Source organism: Copadichromis virginalis, linkage group LG16, assembly GCF_057382275.1.
Source record: "Copadichromis virginalis isolate Kocher_CV1m ecotype Utaka linkage group LG16, C_Virginalis_male_GT1.1, whole genome shotgun sequence".
NCBI lineage: Eukaryota > Metazoa > Chordata > Actinopteri > Cichliformes > Cichlidae > Copadichromis > Copadichromis virginalis.
Window position 1 is genome coordinate 6469198 of NC_140633.1, and position 17013 is coordinate 6486210.

Sequence of the window (17013 nt, forward strand, 5' to 3'; positions counted from 1 at the left end):
AGGGCCTGTGCTACTGGCTGATGCCATCTCCATTAAACCAGGGCCTGTGGTGCTGGCCAATACCACCGACATTTCACCAGGGCCAGTGTTGTTTGCTGAGGCCATCCACATTACACCAGGGACAGTGCTTCCTGTGAGGCCATCTTCACCACACCAGGGCCTGTACTGTTGGATGAGGCCATCCACATTACACCAGGTACAGTTCTTCATGTGTGGCAATCATCACCAAACCAGGGCCTGTGGTGCTGGATGAGGCCATCCAAATTTCACCAGGGATTGTGTTTCTGCGTGATGACATCCACAAAACACAGGGGCCTGTGATACTGGCTGATGCCATCCACATTACACCACTATCAGTGCTTCCTGTGAGGCCATCATCACCACACCAGGACGTCTGATGCTGGATGAGGCCATCCACATTACACCAGGGCCTGTGGTGCTGGCCAATACCATCCACATTTCACCAGGGCCAGTGTTGTTGGCTGAGGCCATACACTTTACACCAGGGACAGTGCTTCCTGTGAGGCCATCTCCACCACACCAGGGCGTGTGGTGCTGGATGAGGCCATCCACATTACACCACTACCAGTGCTTCCTGTGAGGCCATCATCACCACACCAGGGCGTCTGGTGCTGGATGAGGCCATCCACATTACACCAGGGCCTGTGGTGCTGGCCAATACCATCCACATTACACCAGGGCCACTGTTGTTGACTGAGGCCATACACATTACACCATGGACAGTGCTTCCTGTGAGGCCATCTTCGCCACACCACTGTGTTAGTGGCAGAGGCCATCCACATTACACCCGGGCCTGTGGTGTTGTCCGAAACCATCCACATTTCACCAGGGCTTGTGTTTCTGCCTGATGACATTCACAAAACACAGAGGCCTGTGATACTGGCTGATGCCATCCACATTACACCACTACCAGTGCTTCCTGTGAGGCCACCATCACCACACCAGGGCCTGTGGTGCTGGCTGAGGCCATCCACATTACACCAGGGCCACTGTTGTTGGCTGAGGCCATACACTTTATACCAACGACAGTGCTTCCTGTGAGGCCATTTTCACCACACCAGGGCCTGTACTGTTGGATGAGGACATCCATATTATACCAGGGACAGTTCTTCCTGTGAGGCCATCATCACCACATCTGGGCCTGTGCTACTTGCTGATGCCATCCACATTACACCTGGGCCTGTGGTGCTGACCAATATCATGCACAATTCACCAGGGCCAGTGGTGTTGGCTAAGGCTATTCACATTACACCTGGGCCTGTGGTGCTGACCAATACCATCCACATTTCACCAGGGCCAGTGTTGTTGGCTGAGGCCATCCACATTACACCAGGGACAGTGCTTCTTGTGATTCCATCATCACCACACCAGGGCCTGTGGTGCTGGCCAATACCATCCACATTTCACCAGGGCCACTGTTGTTGGCTGAGGCCAACAACAGGGACAGTGCTTTTGGCTGAGGCCATCATCACCACACCAGGGCGTGTGGCGCTGGATGAGGTCATCCACATTACACCAGGGACAGTGCTACTCGTTGTTGCCATCCACATTACACCAGGGCCTGTGGTGCTGGCCAATACCATCCACATTTCACCAGGGCCACTGTTGTTGACTGAGGCCATACACATTACACCATGGACAGTGCTTCCTGTGAGGCCATCTTCGCCACACCACTGTGTTAGTGGCAGAGGCCATCCACATTACACCCGGGCCTGTGTTGTTGTCCGAAACCATCCACATTTCACCAGGGCTTGTGTTTCTGCCTGATGACATGCACAAAACACAGAGGCCTGTGATACTGGCTGATGCCATCCACATTACACCACTACCAGTGCTTCCTGTGAGGCCATCATCACCACACCAGGACCTGTGGTGCTGGATGAGGCTATCCACATTACACCAGGGCCTGTGGTGCTGGCTGAGGCCATCCACATTACACCAGGGCCACTGTTGTTGGCTGAGGCCATACACTTTATACCAGCGACAGTGCTTCCTGTGAGGCCATTTTCACCACACCAGGGCCTGTACTGTTGGATGAGGACATCCACATTATACCAGGGACAGTTCTTCCTGTGAGGCCATCATCACCACATCAGGGCCTGTGCTACTTGCTGATGCCATCCACATTACACCTGGGCCTGTGGTGCTGACCAATATCATGCACATTTCACCAGGGCCAGTGTTGTTGGCTGAGGCCATCCACATTACACCAGGGACAGTTCTTCCTGTGATTCCATCATCACCACACCAGGGCCTGTGGTGCTGGCCAATACCATCCACATTTCACCAGGGCCACTGTTGTTGGCTGAGGCCAACAACAGGGACAGTGATTTTGGCTGAGGCCATCATCACCACACCAGGGCGTGTGGTGCTGGATGAGGCCATCCACATTACACCACTACCAGTGCTTCCTGTGAGGCCATCATCACCACACCAGGGCGTCTGGTGCTGGATGAGGCCATCCACATTACACCAGGGCCTGTGGTGCTGGCCAATACCATCCACATTTCACCAGGGCCACTGTTGTTGACTGAGGCCATACACATTACACCATGGACAGTGCTTCCTGTGAGGCCATCTTCGCCACACCACTGTGTTAGTGGCAGAGGCCATCCACATTACACCCGGGCCTGTGGTGTTGTCCGAAACCATCCACATTTCACCAGGGCTTGTGTTTCTGCCTGATGACATTCACAAAACACAGAGGCCTGTGATACTGGCTGATGCCATCCACATTACACCACTACCAGTGCTTCCTGTGAGGCCACCATCACCACACCAGGGCCTGTGGTGCTGGCTGAGGCCATCCACATTACACCAGGGCCACTGTTGTTGGCTGAGGCCATACACTTTATACCAGCGACAGTGCTTCCTGTGAGGCCATTTTCACCACACCAGGGCCTGTACTGTTGGATGAGGACATCCATATTATACCAGGGACAGTTCTTCCTGTGAGGCCATCATCACCACATCTGGGCCTGTGCTACTTGCTGATGCCATCCACATTACACCTGGGCCTGTGGTGCTGACCAATATCATGCACAATTCACCAGGGCCAGTGGTGTTGGCTAAGGCTATTCACATTACACCTGGGCCTGTGGTGCTGACCAATACCATCCACATTTCACCAGGGCCAGTGTTGTTGGCTGAGGCCATCCACATTACACCAGGGACAGTGCTTCTTGTGATTCCATCATCACCACACCAGGGCCTGTGGTGCTGGCCAATACCATCCACATTTCACCAGGGCCACTGTTGTTGGCTGAGGCCAACAACAGGGACAGTGCTTTTGGCTGAGGCCATCATCACCACACCAGGGCGTGTGGCGCTGGATGAGGTCATCCACATTACACCAGGGACAGTGCTACTCGTTGTTGCCATCCACATTACACCAGGGCCTGTGGTGCTGGCCAATACCATCCACATTTCACCAGGGCCACTGTTGTTGACTGAGGCCATACACATTACACCATGGACAGTGCTTCCTGTGAGGCCATCTTCGCCACACCACTGTGTTAGTGGCAGAGGCCATCCACATTACACCCGGGCCTGTGTTGTTGTCCGAAACCATCCACATTTCACCAGGGCTTGTGTTTCTGCCTGATGACATGCACAAAACACAGAGGCCTGTGATACTGGCTGATGCCATCCACATTACACCACTACCAGTGCTTCCTGTGAGGCCATCATCACCACACCAGGACCTGTGGTGCTGGATGAGGCTATCCACATTACACCAGGGCCTGTGGTGCTGGCTGAGGCCATCCACATTACACCAGGGCCACTGTTGTTGGCTGAGGCCATACACTTTATACCAGCGACAGTGCTTCCTGTGAGGCCATTTTCACCACACCAGGGCCTGTACTGTTGGATGAGGACATCCACATTATACCAGGGACAGTTCTTCCTGTGAGGCCATCATCACCACATCAGGGCCTGTGCTACTTGCTGATGCCATCCACATTACACCTGGGCCTGTGGTGCTGACCAATATCATGCACAATTCACCAGGGCCAGTGGTGTTGGCTGAGGCCATCCACATTACACCAGGGACAGTGCTTCCTGAGATTCCATCATCACCACACCAGGGCCTGTGGTGCTGGCCAATACCATCCACATTTCACGTGGGACAGTTTTGTTAGATAAGGCCATCCACATTACAACAGGGCCTGTGCGACTGAATGAGGCCATCCACATTATACCATAGCTAGTGCTCCCTCTGAGGCCCACTTCACGACAGCAGCTGCTGTCTGAGGCCACCTATATTTCACGAGGGCTTGTGTTGCTGGCTGATGCGATCCACAATACACAAGGGCCTGTGCTACTGGCTGATGCCATCCCCATTACACCAGGGCCAGTGGTGTTGGCAGAGGACATTCACATTACGCCAGGGCCTGTGGTGTTGGTCAATACCATCCACATTTCACCAGGGCCAGTGTTGTTGCCTGAGGAAATACACATTACACCATGGCCTGTGCTTCCTGTGAGGCCATCTTCACAACACTAGGGCCTGTACTGTTGGATGAGGCCATCCTCATTACACCAGGTACATTTCTTCCTGTGTGGCAATCATCACCAAACCAGGGCCTGTGGTGCTGGATTAGGCCATTCACATTTCACCAGGGATTGTGTTGCTGGCTGATGCGTTCCACAAAACACAAGGGCCTTTACTACTGGCTGAGGATATTCACATTACACCAGGGCCTGTGGTGCAGGCCAATATAATCCACATTTCACCAGGGCCACTGTTGTTGGCTGAGGCCATACACATTACACAAGGGACAGTGCTTCCTGTGAGGCCATCTTCACCACACCAGGGCCTCTGCTGCTCGTTGATGCCATCCACATTACACCTGGGCCTGTGGTGCTGACCGATATCATGCACATTTCACCAGGGTGTGTGGTGCTGACCAATACCATCCATATTTCACCAGCGACAGAGTTGTTAGATGAGGCCATCCACATCACAACAGGGCCTGTGCTACTGGCTGAGGACATTTACATTACACCAGGGCCTGTGCTACTGGCTGAGGACATTCACATTACACCAGGGCCTGTGGTGCTGGCCGATACCATCCACATTTCACCAGGGCCAGTGTTTTTGGATGAGGCCATTCACGTTATACAAGGGCCTGTGGTGCTAGCCAATACCATCCACATTACACCAGGGCCAATGGTGTTGGCTGAGGACATTAACATTAGACCAGGGACTGTGTTGCTGGCTGAGGCCACCTATATTTCACGAGGGCCTGTGTTGATGGCTGATGCCATCCACAATACACCAGGGCCAAAGATTTCTGTGAGGCCATCTTCACTAGACCAGGGTCTGTGCTGCTTGCTGATGACATCGAAAATACACCAGGTCCAGTGATTCCTGTGAGGCCATCTTCACCAGACCAGGGCCTGTGCTGCTTGCCATCCAAATTACCCAAAGGCCTGTGTTGCTGGCCGAAAACAACCACATTTCACCAGGGCCTGTGGTGTTGCTGGATGAGGCCATCCACATTATACCAGGGCCTGTGCTACTCGTTGATACCATCCACATTTCACCAGGGCTTGTGTTGCTGGCTGATGCGATCCACAGTACACAAGGGCCTGGTCTACTGGTGAGGACATTCACATTACAACATGCCCTGTTGTGCTGGCCTATACCATCCACATTTCACCAGGGCCATTGTGGTTGGCTAAGGCCATACACTTTACATCAGGGACACTGCTTCCTGTGAGGCGATCTTCACCACACCAGGGCCTGTGGTGCTGGATGATTCCATCCACATTACACCAGGGCCTGTGCTACTCGATGATACCATCCACATTTCAGCAGGGCCACTGTTGTTGGCTGAGGCCATATACTTTACATCAGGGACAGTGCTTCCTGTTAGGCCATCATCAGCACACCAGGGCCTGTGGTGCTGGATGATGCCAACAACATCAACAACAACAACAATCTTTATTGAAGGGAATCATTGCCATGGTAACAACAAATGGTAGTTAAAAAAAATGTAGCATTAACAAAGATGAGGAGATACATTTACTGAATACCAAATAAAGACACCTTCAATGCTAAAGATATCACAGGTGTAATGTAATGTTGCTATGGTTTAGATTTTATTTTCTATCATTCATAGACTATGATGTGTTTGTAGCCACATGGACATCCCACACTGATTTCAGGACCCTGCAAAGAAAACAACATGGCCACCATGTTGGATTTTTGGAGTCACAAATCTGGGCTAACGTTAGCAAGCTGCATTCAGAGAAACTATGGATTTTGGGACTTGTGAGCCATACTTTTCGCTGGCAGCTTTATCTACATTTAAATTAAATCAATGTCTCTCCCAGAGCTCCAGTTCGGTGGCGTCTTATATGGCTCGATCACCTTACACTGGTACCAAGGTCAAAGCTTTCAAAGTACGGACATCTACATGCGTTTTCGATCTGGATGGGTAAATATGGTTGTCATCAGAGAGGTGAAGAACAAGAAATTGTTGTTTGCTGAAATGAATGATCACGTGTAAATCTTATATTTTGTTGACTTGGAATTTTACGGTGAATCAGTCCTACAGTTTAAATGAGCCTCCATTGACAGACTAGGTTACTGTGGAAATGCAGGGATTGGCGTGATTTGACCTGTAAGGCAGGGTCAGGAGGGGTGTGTTCACATGTTGGTGCCATATTCTACGCCCTTCTGGCTGCTGTAAAGAAACACGAAAAGCCAGCAGCTATCCGGCATTTTGGCTAAACTCAAAGACGTTCATAAGATGACTGGAGAGCAAAGGACTGCACTACTGTTTTGACTTTCATGTGTGCATGTCCCAGTAGCTCTGATGTAACGTGAAGACTCTTTTAAAGCAAAGAAACAGATGAATAAAATACTAGCATTTTACTCAGCAAAACTGAAGTGGATGGTTTGTGGATGGTTTGTAGCAGTTAGCAGGCCAGACTATTTGTCATTAAAAAAAAATACTCCAAAAGGCACCATGAGCACAAACACAGTTGAGAGGTTCAGTTCAGCCACAGTGTATTAGTGGAAGCCAAAGAGTTCATCAAAGAGGACATGCACCCAAACTTTAAGCCTCAGCAAAACTGAAGCAGTTTAGTTCTGAGAAAGAGTTCAGTTATCATAGACAGAAACTATCCATGTTTAAAGTTGGACATTTTAACATGGGACACCCATGATTCCCAGCCTCAAGTGGCCACTATTGGAACTGCATCTTTCAGCACCTCAGTGCTGCTTTTCTTTTCCAGCCCCAGATGATGTAGCTTTGTGTACCTATCTACACCCTAATTACAAACATTGGTAAAAAAAAAAAGAAAAGGAAAAAAAAAGTTTTCTTAAGTTTCTAACTTTGGCTTGATTCATGGCTTCCTCTTCATTGGTCCATACATGATGTAAGTATGTATTCTAGTTGTCAACTAGAAAGTGCATTTTCTGAAGAAACTGCAGTGTGAATGCTTGAATCTGAATGTATGCATTGAAATGAATTAATTGCTGAATTTTAAGTTAAAAAGTTTGAATGAGAAAAAAAGAAAAAGAATTTAATCTGAAAACAAAAGTGCTGAAGTGCTAAAAGCTGACGTTTACACAGAAGAAGAAGTTGGAAAAAAGCTGAAAATGTTTTAATTGTAAATTAGAAAAACCTTAGAAATGAGAAAAGAAAATTTAGAGTCAGAAAACCTCTGAATGAATATTAAAAGTTCATATTCTTTGAGTCACTGAATGACTAAAATGTGATCCCTCCACTTGGATCCACACAGTTTAAAAATTTTAAATGTCTGAGCTTTGAAAGACAAGGTGCTGGAAAGAGAACAACGATGGCAACGTTTTGAGGGTAAAATCATACCTGTAGAGCAAACACTGAGGACACAGCAGCAGTTGAAAGAGAAGTGTTTAAGATGAATCTTGGCAGAGTGAGAGACAGAGCTAGTTAAGCAGGCAGGTGTGAGCCTGGTTGCTATAGTGACTGCACCCAATGGCTCCATACACACGTACACAGACATGCGCCTCACTTCTGCTGCTTAAAATGAACAGAAAAGTCATGTGAGTGAAGTTGGCCCCCCCACCTTCTTCAAATCCAACAAAAGTGGTATCAAACGTTTGTGCTACGTTTGTGCTGGTTTGTGCTGCAAAAATTTTCATTTCTGCTACTATCATTTTAAAGATATTAATCAAAATTTCTAGAGGTCATCAGAGGTCAACCAGCCCCCCCACATTACCCAAATCCAACAAAAGTGGTATCAAACGTTTGTGCTACGTTTGTGCTGCTAAAATTGTCGTTTGTGCCGCTTTCATTTTAAAGATATTAATGAAAATGTAAAGGTCAAAAGGTCAACCAGCCCCCCCACATTAATGGAATCGAACAAAATTGATGTCAAATGTTTGTGCTACGTTTGTGCTGGTTTGTGCTGCTAAAATTGTCATTTGTGCCGCTTTCAATTCAATTTCAATTCAATTCAATTCAATTCAATTTTATTTATATAGCGCCAAATCACAACAAAAGTCGCCTCAAGGCGCTTCATAGATACAGAGAAAAACCCAACAATCATATGACCCCCTATGAGCAAGCACTTTGGCGACAGTGGGAAGGAAAAACTCCCTTTTAACAGGAAGAAACCTCCGGCAGAACCAGGCTCAGGGAGGGGCGGCCATCTGCTGCGACCGGTTGGGGTGAGAGAAGGAAGACAGGATAAAGACATGCTGTGGAAGAGAGACAGAGGTTAATAACAGATATGATTCAATGCAGAGAGGTCTATTAATACATAGTGAGTGAGAAAGGTGACTGGAAAGGAAAAACTCAATGCATCATGGGAATCCCCCGGCAGCCTACATCTATTGCAGCATAACAAAGGGAGGATTCAGGGTCACCTGGTCCAGCCCTAACTATATGCTTTAGAAAAAAGGAAAGTTTTAAGCCTAATCTTAAAAGTAGAGATAGTGTCTGTCTCCCGAATCCAAACTGGAAGCTGGTTCCACAGAAGAGGGGCCTGAAAACTGAAGGCTCTCCCTCCCATTCTACTTTTAAATACTCTAGGAACAACAAGTAGGCCTGCAGAGCGAGAGCGGAGCGCTCTAATAGGGTGATATGGTACTACAAGGTCATTAAGATAAGATGGGGCCTGATTATTTAAGACCTTGTATGTGAGGAGCAGGATTTTGAATTCAATTCTGGATTTAACAGGAAGCCAATGAAGGGAAGCCAAAACAGGAGAAATATGCTCTCTCTTTCTAGTCCCTGTCAGGACTCTTGCTGCAGCATTTTGGATTAGCTGAAGGCTTTTCAGTGAGTTTTTTGGACATCCTGATAATAATGAATTACAGTAGTCCAGCCTGGAAGTAATAAATGCATGAACTAGTTTTTCAGCGTCACTCTGAGACAGGATATTTCTAATTTTAGAGATGTTGCGCAAATGGAAGAAAGCAGTCTTACATATTTGTTTAATATGTGCGTTGAAGGACATGTCCTGGTCAAAAATGACTCCAAGGTTCCTCACCGCGTTACTGGAGGCCAAGGTAATGCCATCCAGAGTAAGAATCTGATTAGATACCATATTTCTAAGATTTTCAGGGCCGAGTACAATAACCTCAGTTTTATCTGAATTAAGAAGCAGAAAGTTAGCGGCCATCCAGGTCTTTATGTCTTTAAGACATTCCTGCAGTTTAACTAATTGGTGTGTGTTATCTGGCTTCATGGACAGATAGAGCTGGGTGTCATCAGCATAGCAGTGAAAATGTATGCTATGTCTTCTAATGATACTGCCTAAGGGAAGCATGTATAATGTAAACAGAATTGGTCCTAGCACTGAACCCTGTGGAACTCCATAATTAACCTCAGTGTGTGAAGAGGACTCTCCATTTACATGCACGAATTGGAGTCTATTAGATAGATATGATACAAACCACTGCAGCGCAGTACTTGTAATACCTACAGCATGTTCTAATCGCTCTAATAGGATATTATGATCAACAGTATCGAACGCTGCACTGAGGTCTAGCAGGACAAGCACAGAGATGAGTCCACTGTCAGAGGCCATAAGAAGATCATTTGTAACCTTCACTAAAGCTGTTTCTGTGCTGTGCTGAGCTCTGAAACCTGACTGAAACTCTTCAAATAAACCATTCCTCTGCAGATGATCTGTTAGCTGTTTGACAACTACTCTTTCAAGGATTTTTGATATGAAAGGAAGGTTGGAGATTGGCCTATAATTAGCTAAGACTGCTGGGTCTAGAGATGGCTTTTTGAGTAAAGGTTTAACTACAGCCAGCTTGAAGGCCTGTGGTACATAGCCGATTATTAGAGATAGGTTGATCATATTTAAGATCGAAGAATTAATTAATGGCAGGACTTCTTTGAGCAGTTTTGTAGGAATGGGGTCTAAAAGACACGTTGATAGTTTGGAGGAAGTAATTATTGAAGTTAACTCAGAAAGATCAATTGGAGAAAAAGAGTCTAACTTAATATCAATGGTACTAAGAGTAGCTGTAGATAATATTACATCTGTGGGATGATTATTGGTAATTTTTTCTCTAATGATAAAAATTTTATTTGTGAAGAAGTTCATGAAGTCATTACTAGTTAACGTTAAAGGGATGGTTGGCTCAAAAGAGCTCTGACTTTTTGTCAGCCTGGCTACAGTGCTGAAGAGAAACCTAGGGTTGTTCTTATTTTCTTCAATCAGTGATGAATAGTAAGATGTTCTGGCTTTGCGGAGGGCTTTCTTATAAAGCAGCAAACTATTTCTCCAGGCTAAATGATGATCCTCTAGATTTGTGACACGCCATTTCCTCTCCAGATTACGAGTCATCTGCTTTAGGGTACGTGTTTCAGAATTATACCACGGAGTCAGGTACTTCTGATTTGAGGCCTTAGTTTTCACAGGAGCTACAGTATCCAGAGTCGTACGTAGTGAGGAGGTGAAATTATTAACAAGATAATCGACCTCTGTTGGGGTAGCGTTCAGATAGCTGCTTTGCTCTGTGTTGGTACAGGGCATTGGAGATGATAACAGTGGGTGGATTATATTCTTAAACTTAGTTACAGTGCTTTCAGAAAGACATCTACTTTGATAAAGTCTACTCTTCACCGCTGTGTAATCAATTATTGTAAAAGTAAATGTTATCAGGAAATGATCAGACAGGAGAGGGTTTTCAGGAAACACTGTTAAATGTTCAGGTTCGATGCCATATGTTAAAACAAGATCTAGGGTGTGATTAAAGTGGTGGGTGGGTTCTTTTACATTTTGAGAGAAACCAATTGAGTCTAATAACAGATTAAATGCCATGTTGAGGCTGTCATTTTTAGCATCTACATGGATGTTAAAATCACCCACAATAATTATTTTATCTGAGCTCAGAACTAAATTAGATATAAAGTCTGAGAAATCAGACAGAAACTCTGTGTAAGGCCCAGGTGGACGATAGATGATAACAAGTAAGACTGGTTTCTGAGTTTCACAGCTGGGGTGGACAATGTTAAGCATCAGGCTTTCAAATGAATTAAAAGTCTGTCTTGGTCTTTCATTAATTAATAGGCTGGTGTGAAAAATTGCTGCCACACCGCCCCCTCGGCCTGTGCTTCGAGATTTCTGGTAGTTAGAATGGCTCGGGGGTGTTGATTCATTTAAACTAACATAATCATCCTGCTGCAACCAGGTTTCTGTAAGGCAGAGTAAATCAATTTGTTGATCAATTATTAAGTCATGTACTAACAGAGACTTGGAGGAGAGAGACCTAATATTTAATAATCCACATTTCACTGTTTTACTCTTTGGTTCAGATGTGGATACTGTATTGTTCTTTCTTTGTGATTGTTTATGTTTAAGTTGTTTGTTGCTGGTTTTTAGTTTGTTTTTTGTCTTTTTGGAAGCTGACACAGTCTCTATGGAGATGGGTTTTTGGGGGGGTAGCAGGAGGAGAGAAGCTGCAGAGAAGCGTGTAAGACTGCAACTCTGCTTCCTGGTCCCAACTCTGGATAGTCATATTTTGGGGGGTTTAATAAATTTGTCCATATTTCTAGAAATGAGAGCTGCTCCATCCAAAGTGGGATGGATGCCGTCTCTCCTAACAAGACCAGGTTTCCTCCAGAAGGTTTGCCAATTATCTATGAAGCCCACATCGTTTCTGGGACACCACTCAGACAGCCAGCAATTTAAGGAGAACATGCGGCTAAACATGTCACTCCTGGTCTGATTGGGGAGGGGACCAGAGAAAACTACAGAGTCCGACATTGTTTTGGCAAAGTTGCACACCGATTCAATATTGATTTTAGTGACCTCCGATTGGCGTAACCGGGTGTCATTACTGCCGACGTGAATTATGATCTTACTGAATTTACGTTTACCCTTAGCCAGCAGTTTTAAATTTCCTTCAATGTCGCCTGCTCTGGCCCCTGGAAGACAATTGACTATGGTTGCCGGTGTCTCTAGCTTCACATGTCTGAGAACAGAATCGCCAATTACCAGAGTTTGACCCCCGGCGGGTGTGTCGCCGAGTGGGGAAAAACGGTTAGACACATGAACGGGTTGGTGGTGTACCTGGGGCTTCTGTTTAGGACTATGCTTCCTCCTCACCGTGACCCAGCCGCCCTGATTCCCCAGCTGCTTGGGACCTGCCGGGGAACAGCTAGCGGGGCCTACGCTATTTTCGGCTGCACCAGCTACAGGGGCCTGGCTAGCTGCGGGTGAATGAAGGGTGCGAAGCCGAGTCTCCAATTCAGTAATCCTGGCCTCCAGCGCTGCAAATATGCTACATTTGTTACAGATATCATTACTGCTAAAGGAGGCCGAGGAGTAACTAAACATCTGACACAATGAGCAAGAAAGTGCAGGAGGGACAGGTGAAGTAGCCATGGTGCTAATGAGTCGGCTACGAGCTAAGCTAGGCTAGCGAGACAGTACAGAGACAGTGAGTGAATACTTTGGCTATAAATTAGGTAGTGAGTACACAGAAAGTGTGCTTCGGAGGAAGCACGTGAAGATTATACTATGAAAGAAGAATGTATTTAAAAGTTGTTAATTAAATCGCTAAGCAAATAAGCTACTCAGAAACACCACTGTGTTTGAGCAGGAACAGGAAGTGATACTCTACCACAGAGCGAGCGAACACCAAGTGACAGCGTTCATTTTAAAGATATTGATAAAAATTTCTAGAGGTCATCAGAGGTCAACCAGCCCCCCCACAGTAATGGAATCAAACAAAACTGGTGTCAAACGTTTGTGCTACGTTTGTGCTGGTTTGTGCTGCTAAAATTGTCGTTTGTGCCGCTTTCATTTTAAAGATATTACCAAAAGTTTCTAAAGCTCAACCAGCCACTTTCTTTACCGTAAAGAAATTGAGAGATATTAACCAGCATTGGATATTTTTTTCTTATGATCACACTCTTAAACCTAGTAATCAAACTGCAATAACTTATTTAAAAACTAGGTTAAATATAGCATTTAAAATAATTAATGCATTCGGTTAGAGAAAAAACTTTATTTGCTGGTAACAAAATACAAAACTACGAGAACAATGTAGTATATATGTTTCCTGTTAGAAAAGGTAAATACATTGAACTGTCTGAGCCTCACAAGTCTAATACAATAACTGAAAAATAACAGCTATTTCCATCATCTAACTCACAAACTAGAAAAGGACTTTCTTTCATGAGATCTTGCCATCATTTCTTTGTGTAGAGCACAGCGTGCGGACATACGCTGGTGTTTTCAGATGCTATGGTTACATCCTTTCTTAGGTCATCATACATCTCCCAGATGTACGGGGTCCTGTTACAGAATGTCATATAATGCCCGAGTGTTTCTGGTGTTGGGCCCTCCTGAAATGTAATGACTGCTTTCAGTGTGAATTTCTCTCCTTGAAGTAGCAGAGTGGATGGGAATTCAGTAAGCAAAAACCTTTTTGGACTGTGAAAACTGTGCTCCAGAGTTTCTGTAGAGCATTTTCCAAGGTCTGTGTCAATCTGTTAGGGAAAATATTCTAAAACACTTCTTCAGTAAAGACTCAGAGAAGAGAAACACACAGAGTTCTTGCTAGCAAGGGCAGCTCCCTACTGAGAGACTCAGGTGAGGAACTGCCCTGGTCTTTATTTTATACTCCATTGAACGTATGTGTGCGTGTGTGTGTGTGTGTGTGTGTGTGTGTGTGTGTGTGTGTGTGTGTGTGTGTGTGTGTGTGTGTGTGAGTGCGTCTATGTGGTATGGATTGACATTTGACCTGCGCTGTACCTGGGCTCCGGGGACATTTCGACTTTTTGCTGTGTATTCATGTGTCCCCCTAAAACATGACTTGTAAATGTGCCCTTTAACAAGTGTATGTCGACGGCAATACGAAGACGGATTAAAAACACAAAGGTAAGCCTTTTTTAATGTAAAATGCACCATGACTTTAATACTATATGAAATTATAGGTGCACAGGCCTATATTAAACTGGTTTAATTTATGCTTTATGGACTGTTAGTGAGTCTTTGAAGAAGTAAAACGGCCCCAGCGTTTGTCATTGAGTAAATAAAATAGGGCTGACGACTAACCGCGTCAACGCGATAAAGCGGGCTAACCCGTGTTAGGATTTACTCGGTGTTAAAGCATTATTGTGGCTTAAACGTGTTAATGCCGACATCGCGACTAACGCGATTAACAATTAAACCAGCGCAGTCTGAGTCAAAATCCCTGATGTCGCTGTTAGCTAATTTCGGGCAGTTTGTCCAATGTCTGTCCATTCTGCTGACAGCCCTAAAATAAAAGCAAGGGTATAAGTGTATTTAGTCGTGTATTTATTTATATGCCTGAAGAAAAAACTTCTTACAGTTTTGATGCCTAAGCTTTCTCAGTACTTGTATCACTCTCTGCAGTCGCCATTACAGAAATGTCACATGTCGCCATTTTGAGTACTAGGCCTTTAACATTTTAAAAGAAGGCATAAATTAGGACTATGAATAAGTCAGCTGTGTTTATGCTGTAAACTACACTACTGCTAGTTTTGCTACTACTGATGATGATGACAATGATGACGTTAATCGTAATACTTTATATGCTTTGGTAATACAGCCAATCAAAACGTACAGGAGAACATGCGAAGGAGACGCATTCCTCCACGGGAGGATGCAGTCTGTCATGTTTCTGCTGGAAGGGACAAACTGGGACTTGATATCCACTACATAAATGCCTTCAAAGGTAAGTTGGTCTTTAGTTTGGATTAGATTTGGAGTTTGTCACTTTGTCTTTTGTCACTCACTTGGTATGCCTCTGCAATTCAGGTCGGGGCATTTTCACGACTGTTCCATTCCAAAAAGGAGACTTCCTTTTGGAATACAGAGGTAAACTCATAACAAAAGAAGAATGTGAGCGGAGACACAGAGTTTATCATGACAGCCTGAAGGTGTTCATGTTTGAATTCAAGTTTGATGGAAAACTCTGGTGGTGCGTATTATATCAGTGTAGTTTGATTAAGATTAAATGACACATTGCTTTTGATTTATGAAAAAAAAAGCTTCCTAACTAACTAGTTAAGCTAATACTTTTTTGCCTAACCCCACAGTGTGGATGCATCTCAAGAAGATGGGTCATTAGGCAGACTTGTCAACGACAACCACATCAGTCCAAGTGCTAAGATGAAAATATTAAATATCAATGGAAAGCCCCATCTATGCTTATTTGCAAGCAGAGACATAAGTCCAGGCGAAGAAATAGACTATAATTATGGTGACTCGGATTGGCTCTGGAGATGCAAGGTATTTCTACAATTGTACTTTTTGGAACTGATAAATTGCATACCGTAAGCCATTTTTACATTTGTACCTACTCAAATTGGCTTAACGTGACTTAGGGCATCTAGTTTTTCACTGAAATTGAGTATCACCTACTGTGCCTGGGGTCACTATAGCAATGCAGCCGAGCATCCAGTGATATAAATGCCACAGCAAGCATGGACGTCAAGGTGACAAAATGCCTGCTGCTCAGTCTATACTTTAGTGTTCAATTCAGGGATCACGCTGTTAATTTTGGTCGCTATTTCAAACATTTCAGAGTTTCAAAAATGATGGCTTGGATTTTCACGAAGGAGGCGCACTCATAACTTATCGAGTGACACCATTGACCAGCCACCTGGTGGCATTCAGTCTATGTCAAATTTTCTGATCACTTTGGATCACTTGGAACCTTGGTGCAGTAGTTACTGAAAAACTACATGGTACTATAACCTACTGGAAAAACAGGGGTAGGTACTAATGGAAAACAGGCAATTGTGATGGCTGCCACATCAAAGCCCTCTAAAAGCACTAAAAAAATATCAGCAGGTTTGCAGAAATAAAAAATGGCTTTCGGTTTCTAAATTTTAACAGTGATTGATGTTTAATGTGATTCTACACAGCAAAATCTCCAGTGTTAAATTAACACTGGAGAGTGTCTATAAGGGTCCACTGTGTGGACCCTTATAGACAGTGTTAAATACAACACTGTTGAGTGTTAAATTAACACTTTTGACAGTGTTATATGTTTAAAAGTAACCTAGTCAGTTTTGAAGATTAACAATGGCTAACACTGAGCAGTGCTGATTTTCTAACACTGGAAAATAACTCAAAATGTTAGAAATATTCCAGTGTTAGAAAATCAGCACTGCTCAGTGTTAGCCACTGTTAATCTTCAAAACTGACTAGGTTACTTTTAAACATATAACACTGTCAAAAGTGTTAATTCAACACTCAACAGTGTTGTGTGGACCCATATAGACACTCTCTAGTGTTAATTTAACACTGGAGATTTTGCTGTGTAGCCTCTTTAGTTAGATTCATTTTAAATTTTGGCCCTCGAAGATAAATGGGCCCTAGTGACAGTTCGTTGCTGCTACAGGTGATTGTTTTACTCCTTTAGCAATGGCTTAAAAAATAAAGAAATCACACTGACTATTTGTCTCTTAATCATAGGGACTTAAATTCTCTATACATGACAGTGAATATTTTAAAGACATTAGCTTGAAACTTATCTTTCTCATACAGTTTATT

General features: G+C 44.7%; 1 long non-coding RNA gene across 1 annotated transcript; it reads left to right on the top strand.

Moving 5' to 3' along the window:
• The first annotated feature begins 14111 nt into the window (after positions 1-14111).
• LOC146690161 (uncharacterized) lies at positions 14112-15738 on the top strand. The gene is made up of 4 exons (XR_014915602.1): positions 14112-14367; positions 15062-15187; positions 15271-15433; positions 15552-15738. It is a non-coding gene; the product is annotated as an uncharacterized LOC146690161 (long non-coding RNA).
• Positions 15739-17013: the final 1275 nt, after the last annotated feature.